Raw genomic sequence first — 6,148 nt, forward strand, 5'->3', positions numbered from 1 at the left:
TTCTGGTTCAATTGTTTCAAAATTTAAGCTGCAAGGTACAAATGGATAAAAATTACAGCCCAGACACATCCAAATTAACTAGACTTGTTTTTATCCTGTTTGGTTTATAAGGACAGCAGAAAAAAAGAAAAAAGAATTTCAAAATTGAGTCCAAATGTTGGCCACCCAATTAGATGGAGTGTAAGCTTCTCTCCAGAGTTATAAATCATCCAGGTCCCACTGGGGAAAGATGCAGCCCTCTGAAAGTGTCCTGAGGCAGGAAGAGGCACCACGACCAGGCAGAGAGAATTCCATTTTGCATGTGTGCCTTTGGAATACCTGTTGAGTGCTCCCTCATGACAAAGAAAAAAATGCTTGTTGGAGCAGAGAATGCTTCATTCTTGGCCAGACCCAATCCATTTTTTGGCATGTTTACCTTGGCAGACAAGGAAGAGGTTAGCCAAGGTATCTGCACAGGTTCCTAGTGGATAATAAAACAGATGCTTAGGGTAAATGTTCTCTAGTGTAATTCACTTAAACATGCAAACTCCTTTAAGTACACCAAGAGTATTTTAAAAACCACACCAAGTGGGTTTTTTTCCCTCCTCCTAATCCCACAGTGTCATTATTTGCCTTACATTAATTATTTCTTACAGTAGATTCAGCAATAATTTTTGTCTTGTTCGTGGACACATCATTGAATTTTATTGCTGACTTTATGTGTTTGTTAATCAACCACCTTGGGGAAACACAGCAACATTGGACTAAATATTAGAGGTGTTTTCTCCTATATTTTATTACTTACAGGCAAAGCTTTATGGAGATTGGAAGAAATGTTTCTTCACTTTATTAAACTTGGCACTCCTTCAAGAAAATGTCAGTGAACAGGATAAAAACCATTATTGCATGATTGCCCTGCTGTTGTATGGGAAAAGATCAAAATAGCAATGTCAGCTATTAGAAAGAGCAACTTCATTCAATTTACTTTTTTGTTGTTGGCTAAGTGAGTTCAGTTGTAACCAAAAGAGATGATGGAAAAAGGGTTGTTTTTTCCTGCTTTTTTCCAATGCTTCTCATTTGGGCTTCATTTGGGATTTAAATGGACCTAGAGGAAGGTGCTCAGAGTAACTGGTCAGAGTCACTTTGGCTGCTGCACTTTCTACATCTCACCCCACTCCATTTGGCTGGGGGCCCAACCTAACGCCTTATAAAATATACCTTTCTCTAAAACATATGCTTCTTCCATACATTAAATACAAAGAAGGAGTTTCACATAAAGAAGACATTTTACCAAAGCTGATTGTCTTCGAAAAGGCTACATTTCAGAAGGTTTTTGTTCACTGATTACATAAAACAAAACAGTTGTCTTTGGTAGATTTTTTTTTAAGTTTCTCACGATACCGTTGAATCACTTTTTGATATATGAAATATTTAATGAATGTGAATCTCATTTCGCAAACTTTAGTGTAAAAGAAATATAACTTTGTACATTTTCCATAATTCAAATTCATGTATGGCTCTGAGCTCTTGTTCTGTCAGATTCAGGGGTGGGAGAGACTCTTAGGCAGAGCCAAGGAGTATGTGTTTGTGTGTGTTTGTGGACTGGTTACTGATGAAAGTTTTGAAATTATAGCCCTACTTGCTTTTTTTTTTTTTTCTTTTGTATCTTCGTTGCAGCGTGCCAGCTTCTCTAGTTGTGGCACGCAGGCTCCAAAGCACATGGGCTCAGTAGTTGCAGCGCGTGGGCTTTGTTGCCCCACGGCATGTGGGATCTTAGTTCTTACACCAGGGCTTGAACCTGCGTCCCCTGCATTGGAAGGTGGATTCTTAACCACTGGACCACCAGGGAAGTCCTCCTACTTGCTTAATTTTGGATAAAATTTTAAAATAAATATTTTTTAAAAGATTTTTTTGATGTGGATCATTTGTAAAATCTTTATTGAATTTGTTACAATATTGCTTCTGTTTTATGTTTTGGTTTTTTGGCCGCAAGGCATGTGGGATCTTAGCTCCCCAACCAGGGATCGAACCCGCACCCCCTGCATTGAAAGGCGAAGTTTTAACCACTGGACCGCCAGGGAAGTCCCTAAAAATAAATATCTTAAGCTTGTGGAAACTGCTTTAAAATCTCTTCTTCCATTTCTATCAACATGCCTCTGTGAGATTAGTTTCTCTACTATGAGTGTTATGAAAACAAAATGTATAAACTATTTAGATATATAGTATCCTCTGTGAGGATCATTTGCCATCAATCCTACCTAGATGACATAAATTATTCAGCAAGAAACAAGCTTATTTGGTCACATTAATACTTTAAAAATTGATATACATGGGGTTTGTTCTAAGTGTGCATACAGATATCTAATATGGGTTATTTCACTCATGAATTCTTTATTATTGTTGCTGAAAATAGAAATTTGCAAGTGTAATTACAATTCTGTTTTAATCACCTATACCTACTCTTTCAATGAACAGCATTCACAGTTTTGGTGATTTTTTCTTTTCCCTTATATTATGTTTGTTCTGACTACGTTTATTGAACTGTAACTTTATGTCTGTTGAATCTAATAATTTAAAAACTGGCCATATATTTTGATTTTTTTTTAATTTAATTTTGCTAGTAATTCATTTATATTGTATGTTATAAAAGTATTGGTCTGTGATGATAAAAATGCAAAACAAAACATCTGCTCCATTACAAATAGCCTGAAAATTTACAAAGGACTGTACTCAAATTGGGAAGAAGATAATAGACACACGTTTTACATGCAATCATTTTCTTCTTCCCTGAAAGAGCTGCTGCTTCAGAGGATTTTCCCAGAAATCCCTGGGAGAGCCCTTGTCTTTCTTAGCTCAGAGAGTGAAGGGAAGCAGGTGTGGTACCCTAGGTACTTAGCAGTTATTTCTGATGACTGTGAGTTGGTGAAGGCTGCGGGTAGGCATCTGGTTTCTATAAAGGTCTGTGTAATCCGAAAGATGCTGCCCTTTCCAAGACACCACACTGTCTCCTGACGGAGGCAGAATTTATGAGTTCAGTAAATAGTTATTGAGCAACTATTATGTACCTGGCTTATTCTGAACATTGAAATTCAGTAGTAATTAAAACAGACAAAAATCCCTGCCTTCAGGGACTTTCCACTCTAGTGCTACGTGTAGGATTTGATGCCTGGGTCATTATATCTGAAATTACGCTTTTGTGGGATGCTTGTGTTTTAGATCAGTGTTTACCCATTAAAAATAAGTGCACAGTAGAGGTTTTGCCCCAGTTAATGGATAAAGTGAGTTAATAGGATGCACCGTCTCAATGTTAAAGATTTTACCCAAATTTCTTCTTAAGGCTTAGTACTAGATTCTAAGGAAAGATGGCAACTGATTAAGCATAAAGTTATTTTGTTATTTTAACAGGAATATGTCAATGTTTCAGGTTGTTCCATAAGGATCACATGATCTTCAGGTGTTTCATCTCCAAGGACAAGTTTGAGAACTCCCAAACCGTATGCAGACAAAGAGGAAGCGGCCATCCTTCCCCAAGGTCAAGCTTAAAGGTGAGTAAGCTTATTTCTAAAGGATTGGTGAGTCAATTTCCTGTAAATGTATAGAAATGTTTATAGTTTTTCAGAATCATGAAGTACTGACATCAGATAAAGAGCCTATGGAACCCAATCCTAAAAAGACAGGGGGAAATCAAGAGAACACGAAAAAATGGCTAACAAACTAATTTTAAAACGTTGACCTCACTGGAGATCAGAAAAATGCAGATTAAGCCCCGAGTGTGGGAGCCCCGTACAGAAGGGGCTGGGGTGCGACAACAACATACCAGTTTTCACCTCTCCAATGGCAAAGCTTTAAAACAACAATGAATGAATGGTTCATCGCAGGAGAGGAGGAGGGGGTGGTGGCTCTTTTGCACTACTTTTGGGAATATAAAGTGGATACAACTTTTCACAAAAGTGCTTTCACAATGATAGGTTTAAATAGGTGCATAATCTATGTTCCAATAAAAAAATTTCTGGAAATTTATTGAAAATCAAAAAATATAAGAAAAGGGTCATATACAAAAATATTCCCTGCAGTACAACTTACATCAGAAAAAGGTGTAAAGAATTTAAGTTTTCCACAAAAAGAAAATTGGTAAGTAAAATATGTTGCAACCCACATGATTTCATTATATAGCCATGAACTGTTCATAACGTTAAGGGACAGAGTAAAACTATAGTCGAATCTCAAGCAGATGAAAATATACATGCATTAAATACAAAATGTACAAGACGTGGTGACTGTAGTTGATAATACTGTGTTCTATACTTGAAAGATGCTACGAGAGTAGATATTAAAAGTTCTCACCACGCAAAAAAAAGTCACAATGTGCCATGATAGATATGTTAACTAACTTTGTTGTAATCGTTTCACAGTACATATGTCATATCAAATCATCACTTTGTATACTTAGGCTTACACAATGTTATTCGTCAGTTATATCTCAATAAAGCTGGGGGAAAAAACAAAAGAATACAAAAGGGAACAGCATTAAGATTTTCACTGTCAATTCTCTGGGTGATGGGTGGCATTATGGGCAGTTTTTTGTTTTCTTTTCTCTACTTTTCTACATAATCCAAGTTTTCCATAATTATGATATATTATTTTGATCATTAAAATTTTGAGGGAAATATTCCAAGTATAAACCATTTTACAGTTGTCGATTCTTTAAAGATGTCCATAGTTAAGGCCTTACCATTAAAGAAATTTTCACTCCAGAGCTGAAGAAAGAACCTGTAAGAGGAAGCACATGCATGCCCACACACCGAAAAATCTAGGAGAGCAAATAGCTCCCCCCACCGGTCACTCACTAATGAGCAAACGCCACAGAGAGTGGAGCTGGAAACCCTGAGTTTAAGCTTACTGCTTGTGTCGCTCCCTGTGTGCTAAAAGAGATAGTTTTCAATTATACATTACTGTCAATATGGTACATTTATGCAAACACAGCACTGCACACAAAGTCATATACACCAGTGGGGCTCAACCACAGCACTATTGACATTTTGTAGCTGGTAATTCTTTGTTGAGTGGGGCAGGTGGGGGGCAGTGGGGGAGGTCTCCTGTGCATAGTAGGATGTTTAGCAGTATCTATGGCTTCTAACCACTAGATGCCAGGAACATTCTCAGCCCCAGTCATGACATGTCTCCAGACATCGCCTAAGTCCCCTGGGGGCGGCATGCTCCCTCCCAGCTGAGAACCACTGATGTGCAGGGGTGCCCTGTGCCATGCAGAGATGCACCTGCATGCATGGGTGTGATTGCACCCCCGAGGTATTTACAACCAGGGTGTTTATTGATCAGTGACTGTGCTGAACCTGTTGTTAAAAATCTTGAGTGTCACATTTCCATGCTGTACTTCATGGGCTATTTAAGGAGGATCCAGGGAGAACATGTCTCTATGTGATTTCCCTTTTGTGCTGATTTTAAAACCTAGCCCAGTATAGATTACACTGTATATAATCTTTTATGCAATCTTTAACATTTTATGTCATTTTTAAACCATAAACAAGGTAAGCTCTATATTGCTAATGGATACACATTGTGCGTTTAGTTAAATGTTAAGTTATTAGCCCTGGATGATAGGGGAAAAGTTGATATTACATTTTTTAAAACTGAGCTTTGAAGTCAAATGAACAAAATCATCCAAGGGCAGTTCATGGCTAAGCACACTCTGACTTGTGAGTAAGCTGACATATGCCCTGGAAAATGGGATGCCTCACTCTCTAGCCAGGGTTAGAAGGCCAGAACCTTCCCACAGCTTTCTGTAGACTTTTGAAGGTAAAGGACACACTTCAGCAGCATGTTATTTCTTGGGGAAAAAAATTATTATTGAAGGATGACTAGGCAATAAGGAAAAAAATCAACCTAAGAAATGCAGCTAAAACCTATGAATCAATAAAAAGTAGATTTTATAGTTCTGGAAGTTGTGTTTGTCTGTTTACTGGAACCCAGACTCACAACTGGCTACTAGATACAGCACCAACCTTATGGATAAAGGCTACAAATGGACCCACAATCATCTATGGAAACAAATTTGAATCTACCAGGATGACCCTGGAATAGACAATAAGGCTTGTCCAACTTTGACCAGTAGTATCTTCCTATTGAATTGGAGCTTTTCAAACCACCTTGG

This window comes from Balaenoptera borealis (genome assembly GCF_965194805.1).
Source record: "Balaenoptera borealis genome assembly, chromosome: 4".
In the NCBI taxonomy this organism is placed as follows: Eukaryota; Metazoa; Chordata; class Mammalia; order Artiodactyla; family Balaenopteridae; genus Balaenoptera; species Balaenoptera borealis.